General features: G+C 49.3%; 1 protein-coding gene and 1 long non-coding RNA gene across 10 annotated transcripts in view; one reads left to right on the forward strand and one right to left on the reverse strand.

Moving 5' to 3' along the window:
* Positions 1 to 18,179, forward strand: part of ANKRD11 (ankyrin repeat domain 11) — a 117,516-nt gene that overhangs the window by 60,418 nt on the left and 38,919 nt on the right. The window lies entirely within an intron of this gene.
* On the reverse strand, positions 9,928 to 16,376 carry LOC145513060 (uncharacterized). The gene is made up of 2 exons (XR_014059086.1): positions 10,409 to 16,376; positions 9,928 to 10,077 (listed from the first exon to the last, which is right to left on the reverse strand). It is a non-coding gene; the product is annotated as an uncharacterized LOC145513060 (long non-coding RNA).

Raw genomic sequence — 18,179 nt, forward strand, 5'->3', positions numbered from 1 at the left:
GAGCCTTTAAGCCATCAGAAACTGTCTGTTCATGGAGTTTTCCAAAATTCTGATATTTGATCAAATACTTGAATTTTAGCATTGGCAAAAAGTAGGTCAGGGAATTCCCAGTGGTTAGGACCCTGACCTTCTGATACTGGGGGCCTGGGTTCAATCCCAGTGTGGGGAAATAAGATCTCTGAAGCTGTTCGGCCAAAAATAAAAAGTAAAATTAAAAAGTTCAGGTGTTTTCCTGTAAGTGGCAGTCTCATTTTGTTCATTTTCTAGAAGCAGTCTGCCAAGTCTCTGCAGCCTGCCTGTCAGTCATTTTTCCATGTAAAAATGGTGTTCCCTGAAAAAACGCTTTTGCTGGAGGCAACTATTACTGGTACACTGAATAAATGTTTCATGTGCATTTCATATTTTGTCACATAGAATATGAAAAAGACAAGTATGGAAAGGCCTGGTATTTAATGAAATTAATAATTACTACTTCATTATGGAGTTTCTTAAGCAAATTGGACCCATCACCTTTGCATCATGAGTGCAAATATCACCCCAGCCAAAAAGGCAGTGTTGCTATGAAAAAAGTTTCCAAAGTGGGTTGTCATAATTCCTTAGGGTCCTTGGACCACATTTTATAAACAGCTATACTGAGCTCTTCAGCCTGTATGAGAAATCGTAGTTGAACAAATCAAGTCAGCCTACATGCTTGTTGGTCACTCAGAACGTCACAGCCTCGGGAAGCTCCCGCAGTGTGCATTCCTCCTCCCCAGTACGTCATAATAGAAAATTATTTGTGTGCATTTTCAGAGGGCTCCTGATTCGGTAGACCCTTGGTGGTAAGTCCCCTCCTGTAGTTTTCAAGGGGACATGAACATTGGCTCTTTTTAGAGTAGGTGTCTGCGTGTGTCTCCCGTGTTGGTCTTTTGGCGAGCTCACAGACTCAGGAGCACACATCCTCAGCTGTGGGTCAGCTAAGCTGGTTTCCCTTCCTTTGACCTCCTCTTTGCAGACTGGCAGCAGAAAGGCAGAAGAAAGCAGAAGGCCAGGCATCTTGTGTGCCTCTGCTCCCAGGGGGCCGAGGTTGGAGGGGGCACATGGACTCTGCTCCCAGGACAGGTTGCTGGGCACCGTCCAGCCCCTCCTCCAGCAGCGCCCGCCCCTCCTTGGGCCTCAGCCAGTTTCCTTGCATAACTCTACCTGCTGAGAAGCTGTCTCCAGACTGGCTGCATGTCTCACAGCTTTAGACACTGATTCTCTTGGTCATTTGAACCATGTAGCTCACACTTGGTTGCCTGAAATTTTGTCTTTTGTGGTTCAGTCTGGTCACTTGATCTAAAAATTTGTCTTTGTTTTTCCAGATTTTGCAGATCTTTTAAGATGATCTTGATTGTGATGATTCAAAATATACTGGTCCACAGTTGCGGGTTTGGAGTCTGGATGATGATGCTCAGTCGCTAGGTTGTGTCTGTTTGCTATCTCATGAACTGCAGAACGCCTGGCTTCCCAGTCCTTCATCATCTCCTGGAGTTTGCTCAAATTCATGTCCCTTGAGTCAGTGATGCTGACTAACCACCTCATCCTCTGCTGCCCCCTTCTCCTTTTTGCCTTCAATCAGGGTCTTTTCTGATGAGGTGGTTCTTCGCATCAGGTGGTCAAAGTATTGGAGCTTCAGCAATAGTCCTTACAATGAAGGAGCAAACATCTTTTAATTTCATGGCTGCAGTCACTGTCTGCAGTGATTTTGGAGCCCAAGGAAGTAACGTCTGTCACTGTTTCCACTTTTTCCCCTTCTGTATGCCGTGAAGTGGTGGGACTGGATGTCATGTTCTTAAGTTTTTTGAATGTTGAGTTTTAAGCCAGCTTTTTTTCACTCTCTTCTTTCATTTTCATCAAAAGGCTCTTTAGTTTCTCTTTTTTTTCTATTATGAGAGTGATATCATCTGCATATTTGAGGTTGCTTGTATTTCTCCCAGGAGTCTTGATTCCAGCTTGTGACTCATCCAGCCCGACATGGGCTTTTGCTCGTTGCAGCTTGTGGTGCACGGGCTTCTCATTGCGGTGGCTTCTCTTGTTGGGGAGCACGGACTCTAGGACGCCTTGGCTCAGTAGTAGTGGCACACAGGCTTAGTTGCTCTAATGCATGTGGGATCTTCCCAGACCAGGGTTATCAAACCTGTGTCTCCTGCATTGGCAGGCGGATTCTTTGCCACTGAGTCACCGGGGAAGCCCCAGTGAATATAATTTCTGAGGAGTGAAGGCCTAGTCCTTTGATTCTGTTTTCTTGTCGGGACCCGTTTCTTCGCCCTCTTTCTTGCCATAGAGGGCAGCCCTTGGCCAACCTGGGACACGGGAGCCCCTCCGAGCCTCCCTCCTGTGGACCGGGGTGTCTCCATCTCCAGCAGGGAAGGGGCAGGTGGGGAGGCTCTTGGGCTGAGGCCTCAAGATGTGAGTACCACGGGTGCTGTAGCTGCCTGGGGAGTGCGTTTACTCAGATGTTCTGGGTCCCAGCCATAGAGAATTGGAATTTCTTTGAACCTTCTCTCTGAGCCTGTGTTCAGGAAAGCTAGAGTAGAGGAGTAGTAGGTTTCGTTTGTTAGGTGTTGGCGTCAGGGCTGCCTAGAAAGCATTTAGTTGGTGTTTTCTTTAACGCAGTGGTCCAACTAGAAAGTCATGAAGAGGGTAGAGGTTACAGGTGGCATACAACATCTGCTGGTTGCTCGGGATGTGGGGATTAGCTGCATTTCTGCAGCAGAGTTGGCGGTGGCTTGGATGCTATTGGGTGCCTTCCCTCATATGGCTCATCTCTGGCTGGAATCCAGCCAGACTTCCTGGGAGGGGGTTCTCACTGTGTGTGGGGTGCTCTGTGCCACACACTTCCCTGTGCTGGAGGACAGACCTTGTTTCCTTTTTATGGGCTGGAAGCTCTTGCCTCTCTAACAAACTTTGCTGTGAAAAGTGGCCCCTTGGTGCGTGCTTATGTCTGTGCTCGTATGCACACAGGCTCTCACGTGTGCATCAGCAAACTCCTCACTGACCTTCCATGATGCAGACACCCATGGGGCTGTCGTTAGGATTGAATTCTGCATATACTAAATGTGGGCTGCTATAAAATGTTGTCAGACCAAAGGCCATGTGTTTGAGGCAAAAGGAAGGAAAAGATCATTCCCTGTCCCTAAGTTTAAAATTTTTTTGTTTTATTTCCCCCCAGTGTTATTGAGACACAATTGACATTTCATCTTGTGTAAATTTCAGGTGTGCAGAGAAATGACCCCATGAAGTCTAGTCATCTTCTGTCACCTCACACAGAGGCAAATGTTTCTTGTGATGAGAACTTGTAAGACCGCTCTGCCCTCTCTGGCATCTCCTTCCTCCACCACACCTGCCTCTCTGCGCCAGCTGCCGCTCATGGTCTCCCTCTCAGCTCTGCATGTGTGTCGATCGCTGCTGTGTTCTGATCAGTGTCCATATGGAGCTGAGGCACACACCTTTGTCTCAGAACAACTTCAGGGCAGGTGGCTCCTGTGCATGACTGGGGGAGGTTGCAGATGGGTCTCACCTGCTTCCTGAGATGTGCTTGACCTTCTGTCCTGGCAAGCAGGCTGTGGCCAGTGACTCCCTGACCCTCCAGGCAGGCTCTGGGTTTGGCTCAGGGCTAGACTTGCAGGCGTGTCAAGCATCGGGCCAGTCCCTTTGGCATGCCCCGTCCCAGGGTCTGAGGGTGGAGTCTGGGACAGGCTTCAGCTTAGGGAATGTTCTCCTTCCCAGGGAAGTTCAGGACTCAGGACAGGTGAGGCGTTTTAAGTTCTTTATCTCACCTGTGGCTCTTAGAGCACCTCCCTCTGTGGGAACAGAGCTCTGGTGAGTGTGACCACCATCACTCCGCTTGTGGGTGCGCTGTGGGGGAGGTGGGAAGGCAGGTGGCTGGAGGCTTCTCTCCAGGGTCGATGGGGCCTGCACGTGTGCACTTGGTGTCCACTTCTTGACCCTTGTCCACGGGCTATCCACCCACTGTATCTGGACTGTGTGGAGCACTGGGACCCCGCTGCTGGCTGCAGGTTCTGCTGCTTCTGGTGCAGTTCTGTCACTGCAGACACACGTTAAATGGCAGCTGTCCACATAGCGTGACGAGGAGGCTTGAGGTCAGACAGAAAGCAGCCTCAGGAAGGGCCTGTCCCCGCTGTTCCAGCAGAGGTTGGATGTCCGTGCTCCCTCAGGGCTGACTCCTGGCAGGTTTCGGTTCTGTTGGAACTTTAGTCCACAGGCTCATCCTCTCCTCTGTGGTTCCTCCCACTCCTACCCCAGGTGACCTTGGTCCTCATGCCTGTCTGGACCTTAGTCAGCACTGGGGCATCTTCTTTTGCCTTAGGTCAAGGTAGGCATTTCCAAGTGGCAGGAGGCTCCTGGAGAACCAGGCAGTGGTGGTCCAAAGAGGGGGACGGGGCATGAGAGAGACTGTTTCCTGAGGTTGTATTCTGGGTGAAGAGAGTGCGCCCCACAGCCTGGGACATGCATGTTGCTTCCCACTGTTCTGTTCTTGCACAGAGCAGTGGGAGAGACAGGGCCTGATGACCGGTCCTGGCAGTTGTACAGGTTAGTGTGGAGCCCTGCAGATCTGGGGACTCAACCGTGTGTTTCTGTGTTACTTTAGGGAAGGTTGCTTGTGAGTAACACTTGTAATCTTAAGTGGAGAGGGGGGAATATTGATTCAGTGTTTTGCTGGAGACCCGAAGGTGGGGGATTTCTCTTTAGTTTTCTTTTAGTGTATCAGTATTATCCAAATTCTTTACAATGAAGACAGACCCTGCCTCACCTCTCTTCCTGTCTCAAGCCCTGAGCCCAGCAACTGGACTGTGTTGTGAGGGGTTGGGGGCCTGAGTCCTTGGAAGAAAAACTACGACAAACCTAGACAGCGTATTAAAAAGCAGAGACATCACTTTGCTGACAAAACTCCATCTAGTCAAAGCTATGGTTTTTCCAGTAGTCGTGTATGGTTGTGAGAGTTGGACCATAAAGAAGGCTAAGCACCGAAGAATTGATACTTTTGAACTGTGGTGTTGGAGAAGACTCTTGAGAGTCCCTTGGACAGCAAGGAGATCAAACCAATCAATCCTAAAGGAAATCAACCTGAGAAGAGAAGGGGATGACAGAGGACAAGATGGTTGGATGGCATCACTAACTCAACGGACATAAGTTTGAGTAAGCTCTGGGAGATGGTGAAGGACAGGGAAGCCTGGCTGCAGTCCATGGGGTCGCAAAAGGTTGCACGTGACTTAGCAACTGAATAAGAACAACATTAACTGTTTTAAGATAATTGACAGTGGTATGAAAGTTGAAAATCTAGACAAAAAAGAGTTATTTGACAGAGCACAGTTGAATAAATAAAGGGCCTTGTGTTTTAAAGACTGCACTTGTATTTTTGGGTTAGGCTATAAGGCCGGGACAAACTGTTGATCTCTAGTTCTGGAGAGCCTGGTGCAGTGGAGGCTGCAGTAATGACTGCTTTCAGCTCCGCCTTGGCCCCTGCACTGGGCGCGGTCGGACACATCTACCTTGGCTTTCTGGGCTCCGGGGAAGGAGGAGGTGGGTCTGGGCAGGGGTCTCTGCCCCCTGCTGCCTTCCCGGCCTCCACAGTAGGGCCACACAGCACCTGGACTCGAAGGATCCCCAGTGGTCTAGGGGGAGAGAGCAGATACGGTCTGAACAACGCTGGGAGGCCATGGCCCAGAGAGCTGGCCTGGCTGCGCTGTGTCACCCAGTGGGTGAGCCAGGTCAGGCCCAGCCCTCTTCCCCCCCGCCTGACATCCATTCCTGGGGCTGAAGATGTTCACCGACACTGGATGGTGAAGTGAGTAACTTCGGGGTATGTGTCTGTGTGTACACAAACATGTCTACCGACAAATAGTCTCCAGGCAGGGTCTGAGTAGCCACGGGGCATTCATTTCTTGCGAAGAGAATTCTGAAGGTTTGGTTCTGTGGCTCGTGTGTCCTGATGAGCCTGTGGACAGGGTTCTGTCTGGCCGGCACAGAGGCCTGGGCTATAGGGCGGGCCCTGGGCCCCTGCTCTGCAACTGGGGCCACACTTGAGGCCTGCTGGCAGTGCTGCAGCATGTCCCTGTTGGGCGCTTGACAGTCCAGCTCAGCAGGTCTGATTCAGGTGTGGCTTCCCCTTTGCACGAAAGGCTTCTTCTGGACACGTCCCGAGGCGGCTTCATGTGGAACCCGCTGCCAATGCAGACCCTGGAGATGAGGCGACTGCGGTGGGCACGTGTCTGCGGTGGGGGGTGGGGTGGGTGGGGCTGTGCAATGACTCCCCCGTGTGACTGCCCCGCGGGCCTTGGTGCAGGAGCAAGCCCTCCTGCTTGTGAGAGCCGGGAGTGGGCTATCCCACGGAGTCACCTCACCTGGGTTTTGGACGGTATGCTTGTCCCATGTGGCTCTTTGTTGATGGCGTAGGATTGAGAGGCGGGCCACAGGAGAGCCGCTGCCCCTGCAGGCTGCCCACCCAGGGGTGTTGCGGTTTCTTCCTGCAGCCCTGCCTTGGTCACCCAGGCCTGTGTGGGTTATGTGGGTCAGTAACTTGCTCTCCTCTCAGGGTTGGGCCCTGGGACCTGTTGGGGCCGGGCCTGGCATGACGTTTGTTACCAGGGCTACATTTCAGGCAAGACCCACTCAGCCTCTCTCCTCCTTTAGACACCAGGCCTCGTGTGGGTCATTCATGTGGAGACTGGAAAGTGCACTTGGCAGTGCCTGCGTGTCTTCTCTTGGCCCGTGAGCCTGTGTGCTCTGGGTTGTTGCTTTTCAGCAGAGGTGGCTGTGGCTTCCCGTGCACACAGTGACTGTCCACCAGCCAGAGCACCTCACTCTGTGGCCCCTCGAGAACACAGATGTGGCCACCAGGGGCCCTGGCGGAGCCTGTGGCTCAGCCAACCTAGGAGCAAAGGAGTTAAAATAGTATTGGTGTTCTGTACCTGGGGGCCGGAAATAACAATCTTCACAATGAGTTGCCTGGTAGAAAGGAGGTGCTTTTTATATACCCATTTATATTTGGACCTGAATTGAGTAGTTTGGAGATGCAGAAAATGGGAGTGTTTGGTGAATAAAGATGAAAGTGTTTATTTTTGAGCGATGAGGAAACTGAAATGGCAAGTGTCTGTAGCAGGTCATTTCCTTCTAAATTTTTTGTTTTTCTGCTTACAAGATTCTTCGATGAAAACAATGACATGAATGGAGCTGATACCTCATTTGCCCTCTTCCTCGGTTCCCACTTCTGTAAGCGCAAGGGTGTACATGGCACATCACCGGGACCTGGGCCAGCACAGTGCAGCGGCTGCAGAGGCTGGGCATCGGGCACGGCTGGCCTCTGCCCGCCCACATCCAGGCCACGTCTCTCCAGCCCGGCGGCCTCCTAACCCCATGTTCAGTTTTCAGGGCAGACCAAGAGCCCTGTTCACTGTTGACATTTGATTTTTTTTTTAAATTATCCTGAAGTTTTTCACTCCACTTAGAGTTCTTGGTGGATTAATTCTTTTCCTCTGTTCTGCTTGGCCCCTCAGTGCACACACGGAAAGTCTAGCACTTTTGATGGTTGTTACGTTGGCTGCAGGCACGCCCCGTGTCACAGTACTTATGGTGGTGATTCATTGAGAAGATGCCTAGTGTCAGGTGGTCTGGTTCTCTGTGTTCAAGGCATCCTTTCTTCTTCACCTTTTGGGCTTTCAGAGCATCACCTTCTGAGACCTGTGTGGGGCGAGTGTGTGTGGGGCCTACCCCCAGCACAGAAGCCTCTGGGCCTGGCTGCTCTTGCTTTGCAAGATGAAGTTCAGAGAATGTCCACACAGGCCCCCACTGGTCACACAGCAGAGCTGAACCTCCAGCTGCTGGACTGTGACCTTTCTGAACAGAACACCCACTTGGTTGAAGCAGAGCCTCTGTGGGAGGCCTGTGGGGAGGGCCATGAGGGAAAGGTCTCACTCAGCTTGCTCCCAGGGGCCCAGTGCTAGCCTGGCCTGGAAACCTGATCCCAAGACCGAGGCACATGTGCACTGCTGCCTGTGTTGTCACTGATCTGCACACGTGTAGACACGGGGAGTGGGTGTGGGTGTGAAGCCCCTCTGACATGGGCAAGAGCCCAGAGGCTGCAGCCCCGCTGTTCACAGGGACCTGTGATGTGGGGCTGGCAGTTGCAGCTAGACCCACAGTCTCTCCTTCATTAAACCCAGCAGCAGGGTGTGGGTATGTGTGTGGAGTGGGTGGAGTGTGGGTGGGGTGTGTGTGTGTTGTGTTTATGTGAAGGTGTGTGTGTGGATGGGTGGGTGTGGGGTATGTGTGAGTGGGGCGTGAGGGTGTGTGTGGGAGGCTGTGTCGGTGTGTGTGGAGAGTGTTCCTGTGTGTGTGTGTGTGTGTGTGTGTGTGTGTGTGTGTGTGGAGGGGTCTTTGGGACTCAAGGTTGTGGGTGTGCTTGTTGCTGGTGGCGTGTGAGGAGGTCCCTGCACCGTCTACCCCCTGGAGGAGGCTGGGGGCTGTGGTTGTGAGAAGTGGGTGTGGCCTCACAGAAGGAAAAGGACCAGATATCAGCAGTCAGCATAGTAATTACGCCTGACTCTCGTTGTAAAGGGCTTGCTGCTTCTCGTTGCCCTCAGCCCAGTGTTCTTCACAAAAAGAATGGAGCAGAGGAGGTGTGCTGGGGGAGGGTGGGGTGTCATCAGCCCCTCCCCAGGGCCCTTCCCCTCATCCAGAGCACCCAGCTTGCTCTTGGCTCTGTGGCCCTTGCTCCCCCAACCCCAATCCCAGCACAGAAGGAGCAGCCGCGGGTGCTCCCCACACAGGAGTCCAGAGGGGCTCACGGGGGCAGCCCCTTCCTGGCTCCCTTGCAGGGGTCACCTTCAGGAGGACCTCTTTGTGCTCCTCCTTATCCAGGGAGAAGGGCTATCCTGCCGGGGAAGGAGGAGGGCTGGGAGGGACTATGATGCCAGGGTTACAAACAGCCCTTTGTCATCACATCTACTGTGTCTCTCTGTGGCTTTGACTCTTCCAAGGACCTCATATCTGTGGAATCTTACAGTATTTGTTTTTTGTGACTGGCTGCCTCACTGAGCATAATGTCTTCAATGTTCTGTTCCTCAAAATCTCGTGTGGTAGCATATTGCAGGATTTCCTTCCTTTTTAAGGCTGAATGATGAATATTCTATTGTATAGATAATCCACGTTTTGTCATCCATTCATTTGTTGATGGACACTTGGGTTGTGTCCATGTTTTGACTCTTATGAGTAACGCTGCTGTGAACATGAGAGGGCAAATATCTCTTTGGAACCCTGCTCTCATTTGCGGGCGGGGTATGTGCTCAGGAGTGGACTTGTTGGGGTCACATGGTAGTTAGGAGTTGGGGTTTTTGTGGACCTGCCCAGTGGCTGTGGCCTCTTACATTCTCCCAGCAGTGCACCATGGGTCCAGGAGCTGCCTCTGTCAATAGCAGGTCCTGGGCCTTGGAGGTGATGGCTGAAGGGCCTGGGATCAGCCCTTGGAGGCAACAGCCTGGCTTCTGTTGACATCTATTATCTGTGACATCCTTTTTTTTTTTTTTTAAATGATTTGGCTGCGCTGGGTCTTAGCTGTGGCATGCAGGCTCCTCAGCTGCAGCATGTGGGATCTAGTGTCCTGACTAGGGATGGGACCAGGGCCCCTGCGTTGGGCATGCAGAGTCTTAACCACTGCACCACCATGTCCTTTTAGAGGAATCCCCAAAATTGTACTGTACCTTCTTCACAGAACTGGCACTTGAATCTGCAGCGTTTTTCTGGAAACAACAGTTCAATTGGCATATGAACACTTTTATGCCAATAAATTTGACAACTTAGATAAGATGGACAAATTCCTTAAAAGACACAAATTACCTAAGCTCACTGAAGAAGAAATGGATCATCTGAGTAACCCTGTATCTATTAAAGAAATTGAATTTTTAATTAAAATCTTGACACAAAGAAGCCTTCAGTCCCTGGTGTCCTCACTGGTGATTTCTTCCATCCCTTAAAGAGTGGGGAGCGTCTGTCATACACAAACTTCCCCTCTGTCCTCGAGGCAGGGTTACCTGGGTTCTGTAATCAGAGAAGGTTGTGCTGAAAAGCCACAAGCCAATTCCCGCATGAATGTGGCTGTAAAGACCCTGACTTTGAAGCAAAGTAGATTAGCAATTTAAAAGGATAGTAATGCAGGTAGGAGTTATCTCAGAAGCTCACATTGGACTTAACATTCAAAAATCAATCACCATACACTGCCAGACTGACACCTAAAAAAGAAAAACTGGGAGATCATCTCAAAAGATGCAAAGAAAAGTGACAAAACCCCATATCCCTTCACGCCAAGTTCAGAAGGCCTCCTTCCGTCTGCTGAGCAGCTGGGGGCCCTGCTGTGGCTGGACGCACTTACCTGTGAAGAGCCCAGCTAAGTCCTCTCCTGACACCAGGTGAAAGCGGGCTGCTGCGGGTACCTCTTTTGTTCTCTTCTTAAAAATAAAAATAACCTTATTGCTGAAGCAATACTCTGCATTGTGGAAATTAGGAAATAGTAATAAGGAACAATAAAGGATAAAATACCATACTTGCATCATCTGGAGAAGAGATCTTGTGTGTGTGTGCGTGTGTGTGTTTACACATGTGCATGCATGCAGAGATGGGCACAATAAAGGAGAGAAAAGGTGTGGACCTAATAGAAGTAGAAGAGATTAAGACGAGGTGGCAAGAATACACAGAAGAACTGTCCAAAAAAGATATTATGAACTATACAAAAAAGATCTTAAAGTGATGATGTGATCACTCACCTAGAGACAGACATCTTGGAGTGCGCAGTCAAGTGGGCCTTAGGAAGCATCACTATGAACAAAGCTAGTGGAGGTGATGGAAATCCAGCTGAGCTATTTCAAATCTGAAAAGATGATGCTGTAAAAGTGCTGCACTCAATATGCCAGCAAATTTGAAAAGCTCAGCAGTGGCCACAGGACTGGAAAAGGTGAGTTTTCAGTTCAGTCCCAAAGAAAGACAGTGCCAAAGAATGTTCAAACTACTGCACAGTTGCACTCGTTTCGCATGCTAGCAAAGTAATGCTCAAAATTCTCCAAGCTAGGCTTCAGCAGTACATGAACTGAGAACTTTGAGATGTTCAAGCTGGATTTAGAAAAGGCAGAGGAACCAGAGATCAAATTGCCAACATCTGTTGGATCATAGAAAAAGCAACGAATTCCAGAAAAACATCTACTTCTGCTTCATTGACTACACTAAAGCTATTGACTGTGTGGTTCTCAACAATCTGTGGACAACTACAGAGATAGGAATACCAGACCATCTTACCTGCTTCCTGCGAAACCTGTATGCAGGTCAAGAAGTAACAGTTAATACTGGACATGGAACAATAAACTGGTTCAAAATTGGGAAAGGAGTACATCAAGGCTGTATATTGTCACCCTGCTTGTTTAGCATATGCAGAGTATATCATGAGAAATGCCAGGCTGGATGAAGAACAAGCTGGAATCAAGACTGCTGGGAGAAATATCGATAACCTCAGATAGGCAGATGGCACCACCCTTATGGCGAAAAACTAAGAAGAACTAAAGAACCTCTTGATGAAGATGAAAGAGGAGAGTGAAAAAGCTGGCTTAAAACTCAGCATTCAAAAAACGAAGATCATGGCATCTGGTCCCATCACTTCATCACAAATAGATGAGGAAACAATGGAAAGAGTGACAGACTTCATTTTCTTGGGCTCCAAAATCATTGCAGATAGTGACTGCAGCCATGAAATTAAAAAATGCTTGCTCCTTGAAGGAAAAGCTATGACAAACCTAGACAGCGTATTAAAAAGCAGAGACATCACTTTGCCAACCAAGGACCGTCTAGTCAAAGCTATGGTTTTTCCAGTCATGTGTGGATGTGAGAGTTGGACCATAAAGAAGGCTGAGCGCTGAGGAATTGATGCTTTTGAACTGTGGTGTTGGAGAAGACTCTTGAGAGTCCCTTGAACTGCAAGGAGATCCAACCAGTCCGTCCTAAAGGAAATCAGTCCTGAATATTCATTGGAAGGACTGATGCTGAAACTGAAGCTCCAATACTTTGGCCATCTGATGTGAAGAGCTGACTCATTGGAAAAGACCCTGATGCTGGGAAAGACTGAAGGCAGGAGAAGAAGTTGGTGACAGAGGACAAGATGGTTGGATGGCATCACTGATTCAATGGACGTGAGTTTGAGCAAACTCCAGGAGATGTTGAAGGACGGGGAAGACTGGTGTGCTGCAGTCCATGGGGCTGCAAAGAGTTGGACATGACTGAGCGGCTGAACAACAGCAAACAACAACAACGCATGTATTGTGTGTGTAAGGCTGCAGGGTCCAGATGTTCCTGTACTGGTCTCGGTACTGCTACGGAATGTTGGCAGCTGTGTGGACAGCCCTGTGGTCAGTGGTCAGTGGCTGGGGTGAAGGAGTGGCCAGATTGCATCTGGGAGAAGGCTCCTGCTCAGGGCTGCATTCATGCCCTGGGAGCCGATTCCTTGCAATAAACCTCTTAATATGCATATCTGTGTTTCTGATGGAACCCTGGCAGACGAGTATATAATATGTATTTATTAATTTTATAGTCCTGTCTTTACAGTCGGTGATTGTGGCCTGTGTGTCAGCGAGCTCTGTCTCGTCTACTGTGGGACCATGGAGAGGCCTCCAGGGTCCAACATCCGCCCTTCCCCTGGCCTTTCACCGACACAGCTCCCGCCCTGCCCACCAAGCCCTCCTTCTCTGCCTCTGCCCTTCTGCACTAGTGCCTCGGCTGTGCCTTTCGGCTTGCCTGTTTTATGGGTCATTAAAATGAAAGTCCACTTTTGACTTTGTTTAGGCTCTGTTAACATGTCTTTTATTGGTTTTGTGTTACTACCTTCATCACATTTCTTCCATGCTGTTAGATATATTCTGATTTGAAAAGCCTCTTTATTGAGATATTTTTTGGAAGTAAACACTTTTTCCTCTAAGAATCACTGTTATCGGTGTCTCCCAGTTAGCTATGTAGCATTTTGTCATCCCCAGTTTTAAAGACTTAATTCCCAGTGTAGTTTCCTCTCTCTCTGACCCTCGTTCTTAGTTCTCAGACTTAGGGTGTCTGTGGTCTCCCCACCCCACTACGCTGCACTCTAGTGTTAAGAGGTCGGTCCTTTCAGGTTTGTTAGACTTGCTCTGTGGGCCTTGTGTGGACAGTTGTCATGACTGCTTGTCCCGTGTCCCTGAAAAGCAAGGGCTCCTGCACGGTGCTGTAGCGTCTGTTCTGTCGTTGTGTCAGGGTTTGCTCTTGACTCCAGGGCGTCCTCCCGTCTCCTAAAGGGAGCCTCTGCTCTGTTGGGGTGGCTCCTTCCTCCCTGGTTGTGTCCAGGGCTCTCTGCTTGCTGTTTAACGCGGGTATCTTTTCTGTCCTCTCGAGATCTTTCTGGATTGTTAGATTTTTGACGTCCCTTGCTCATTCTGAGCTAGGTGGATGCATTTTCCATTCCAGTCGGACATACTTTGTCTTTCAGCTGTGTTTCTTAGTCCTCTCACTTTTGTACTTAGTAAACATTTAGTTCTGTCACATTGTCACACTTCTGTTTCTCTTTTCTTTCCTATTTTGCCTTTTTAGTTTTTTTCTCTACAAGTTTGGGAATTATACATTTTCGTAGTCACCTTGGAAGTTAATGATATGTGACAAACTAGCCTTTCTCGGTTTCCTGGTGGCTGTACAGCTTTTGAAGATTTTGAAACCTGTACAGCTTTAAAGAAGTTCAGTGTGAGATGTGGGGAAATGACCCCCTGATTCTTTGGCCCACCTAGGACATATAGCCCACTTGCCTTTCCTCTCAGTTCTCATCTCCTCGTTTCCATTGTGCTGTGTTTATATATTTTCACCTGCAACTTTAACTTCTTCCGAATGATCTTCTTTACTGAAGCTTCATAATGAAACCAGAGAAGTGCACTTCAGTGTTTCCTGAAGGTGAAGACAGAGTGGAGAGCCGTCCCTGACCTGGGCAGGCCTCCGTCAGGCTTCTGCCTGCCTGCGATATACGAGCCTTGCTCTCGCCCCTGGTTCTCCTACTCCCAGATGCCTTCTCCAGGCTGCAGAGGAGTGCCTGCATTTGTCCCTAAGATTCCTTGATTCAGCGTAATTTTGGAAGATGGAATTATTTTATCCTCTCAAGTCTGTGTTGGTTGGTTCACTTGGAGCTGCTAATCCAGTGGCCGTGGTCCTGAGAGCTGGTCCTTGGATGCCCTCCCTGCACAGAGGCCTGGTCGGTACCCCCACGATTACCTGAGCCCAGACAATACCATCTGTTCAGCTGAGACTCGTCAGGGGCTGTAAATAAAATAACACTTGAGAGTACAGCTCCATGCAAATGCAATTGAAATGGATCGTTAAGCCCCACATGCACCCTGAGGAGTGGGCGCTGTCGTTGCTGACAGTTGCTTTGCCTGGGTCCACGTGGCCCCACAGGGCAGTGATGTTTGTCCTCATTTATAGACTGGGAGACAGAGCAGCGGGTTGAAGGGCTTGCTCACGACTTCAGCCCGTGAGCATGAAGTGTGTGCCACAGCCACAGCCACTCTGCAGGCGGTGAGGGGCCCGACTTCCTGAAGCCCTGGCCTGAAGCAGCCTGTCATGCAGGCCTTCATTCCCTCTACTCCATCAGGTTTGGAGCCAGAACAGGGGAGGGAGCCTTCCATGGTCCTGGGATTCTGTCTCAGGGCCCAAGGCACTCGTGTGAACACCAGGAAGCAGGAGCAGTGAGTGTTGGCAGTGAACCTGGTGCTGAACGCACCCTCATTCACGTGTGTTTCCTCCCTGGAGTGGACTCAGGACCAGGTCCTCTCTCTGGAGCAGGTTGTTGACAAGAGACATGGGGCTTGCCTGCTGCAGGTGCCCGCCCCCCCCCCCCCCACGCCATGCCAGCCTCGTGCATAGGTACACCTGTGTACTGTGACTTATACAGAAGATCACACAGAAGGCAATCTGAGTTGATGCATGCTTTGAAAGAATTTGCTGCAGATGCAGTTTAAATAGCTAAATCTTTAAAACAAAGCACTGGAGTTTATAGCTGTTGATTGTATGTCTGTTCAGGAAGTTAGGTTTATGAGTGGTCGTGACTGGAGGTCCTCCTGAGTCCAGGACCTGCCCAGGCCCCTGTCCGCACCTCCTCCGTCTTCCACCCCTTCCCCATGTGGAGGAATTACTGAAGAAGATACTGAGTAAATAAAAGTTTGGTTATTCTATAAAAACAATTTCTCAGAACATTTTTAACAACTCCATTTTAACATATAATTGTCTTTTCCTTGGAATATTTAGTATTTGATTCTAATGATGACTGTACTGAGAAGTGTATCTGTAGGGCCCATACGTAGGTTTTTGCAACATGAAATATCAGTTTTGTTGTTTTTTCTCTTAAAAATGTCAGCTCATGATCCAGCCTTGTTTCCAGCCTTGTTTCTGTACAATGGTTTAAAAATATGGTAGGAAGAAGATAGGAGAAAAGTGTATTTCTCTTCACCACATCGCAGACTGGAAGACTGAAGGGGACAGGGCAGACGCTTCCGATCCACGGAGACGGTGCTGGAGTCGCGCCAGGGCACGCCTGCTTCCCTTCTGTGCTGTTTGGTTCATGTTGGGCCATCTCTCTGCAAGCCTGTCAGGAGGTCCCCTATTTATACTACTGGTTTATCCTGGACTGAATGGTTTGGCTCCAAGGTCTCAAACTCTCCAAAGATGAAATGGACTCTGTTTTCCAAATGAAGCTGGAACTGAGTTCTGAGGCTTGAACCTTAGAGTGTCTGGCCTGGGCCCTCCCTTGGGGTGGCTCCTCCGGCTGTGGCTGCCACATAGCGCCACCCCCACCCCCCCACCTTCCCGGGACTTCCTGGTTGCCTGTGAAGCCGGGTGCTGAGCCAGTCCTGGGAACCTTGGACCCACGGGCCTAGGGAGGCTCAGGTGATGTGTGGGAAGGAGGACTGGACGCCTCTGAGGTGGTTCACGCCCTGTGCCACTAGGCTGCCGTTTTGCGGCTGCTTCATGTCTGTACACAAGTTTGTACAAAGATGGTTCATCCAGGGGCCTTATTTTGCTTCTGCAGGTATGTAATTTTGCAATGTTCTGGGATTGGAAGCACGTATGCATACAAGGAATTGCTTTCACTGGTACCAGTGGTATTTAAGCCGTGGGTAGGGTAATAAGGGGAGGGGATGGGTGCTCCTTTAATCTGGAATTCCTTTAATCTGGAATTTTTGTGACATTATCCTCTATTTACAGCTTTCAGGAATCATCTGGTGTCACTGCACATATGTTTAGAGCTGTTGCCAAGGTGATGAGCCTCGTCTCACCGCCCACACAGTCCTGCTGGGAGGGGCTGCCTGGCGGGGTCTGTTCACTAAGAGGTCCACAGGCTGCCCCCTTGTAGCTTGGTGGCTTTACTGCTTTGCCTGGTAACTTAAAAAGAAAAATCCTGCGATGCGTTTCCCATGGGGAGAAGGGCCCCGCGTTCCCTCTGTGGTTGCTTTCAGCTGACCGACCGCCTTGGAGACACACAGGGGACTTGGGCTTCATGTGTTTGTCAGTGGAAATAGCCATTTAAACATTTAAAAATATTGCATATAAGCAACTTTAGTCATGACCTGGGTTATGATTTACAGGTTTTTCCCCTGGGTTAAAGGAGCCTGAAGTCGTGTATATTATAGCGATGCTCCTCCATTCCATCTCTCTGGAGGTTATTTGCACAGTCAAGTATACTTGTGTTTCATTCGGGGCCTTCTCCTGTTCACCTGCCACTTTGCTGTGCACTTTCAGGAACAGAAAACCATCAACCTTGTTTGGGTCCTGAACCCTTTGAGGATTGGGGTAAAGCTGTAAATGGATCCTCTCACTGTTCCTTCATAGTTTCTGGGGCCTCAGGGCTCCCCTGACCCTTGTGCTGTCACCTCTGCTGCCCCTGAACTTTGTCTCAGAGCTTCGAATTCAGTTTCTGTTTAGGTGAAAGTTCCTGATGAGTGACTTTGGGTAGAACCTGGTCTTATTCCACAGAAGACTCTTTTACATGCAGAATTCCTTTTCCCCTTTCTCAGTCAAGATCTCATGATAGTTTTACAACTGAAGACATAATGCCATCACCAGAAGTGACAGAGAGTGGTGTGAATGACTGTGCCAGTGTGAAGCTGCATCAGGTTTTTTAAAAAAAATTATTTATTTAACTGTGCTGGGTCTTGGTTGCTGTGCGGGCTTTTCTTTAGTTGTGATGAGCGGGGCTAAGTTGCAGTGCTCAGGCTTCTCATTGCAGTGACTTCTTCTGTTGTGGAGCACAGGCTCCAGGGCGCGCGGGCTCAGTAGTTGCAGCGCCCGGGCTTAGTTTGATAACTCCCAGGCACCACGTGGGGTCTTCTTGGATCAGGGATCGAACCCGTGTCTCCTGTATTGGCAGGCAAATTCTTTACCACTGAGCCACCAGGTAAGTCCTGAGTCAGGTTTTTACAAGGATTTAGTTTCTTGTAGTTTGATTTCTAGTGGTAAGCCTTAAACTTTTAGGTATACGCGTACAGAAGTGTAAAGACGGGTGTTCACCGTAGCACTGTTTGTATTGCCAGAGTTGGAACAATACAAATGCCAGTCAACAAGAGAAAATAAATACCACACTGCAGTCGTAATAAAGTAGAACTACATTTAACAGAAGCCTAGGTGAATCCCCAAAGTATTCTGGAGGGCAAAGGTGTATGAGGATCTGCACAACATGTTTCCTGTAAGAACACCACATGTCGTGTGTAGAGGCTGACAGTGTAGCATGTAGCACGAGTGTGAAGACATGTATGGTGACGATCCAGAATCTTCAGAGAAGAGAGGAGGAAACAGCAGGATTCATCAGGGCTGCAGCTTACACATGTATTATTTTATATAATACATTCCAGACCAAATATGGCAAAATGAACAGATGATGGATGCATCAGTGTTTCTTTAATTGCTCCTCATACTTTTCTGTTTGCTTCTACATTGTTACTTTGTTGTAAGATGACAAGGATAGAAAATCCTTCCTGTGAGGAAATCACAAAAGGAACCAACCCGATTTAAACATGTTTACTGCCCTCCAGATTCCTGGAATCGTTTGGAAAAGAACTAAACCTCAACACTGTGAACATGTGCGTCAGACAGTAGTGCTGTGT

This window comes from Giraffa tippelskirchi, chromosome 7 (genome assembly GCF_054371585.1).
Source record: "Giraffa tippelskirchi isolate mGirTip1 chromosome 7, T2T-mGirTip1v1.2.pri, whole genome shotgun sequence".
Lineage (NCBI taxonomy): Eukaryota > Metazoa > Chordata > Mammalia > Artiodactyla > Giraffidae > Giraffa > Giraffa tippelskirchi.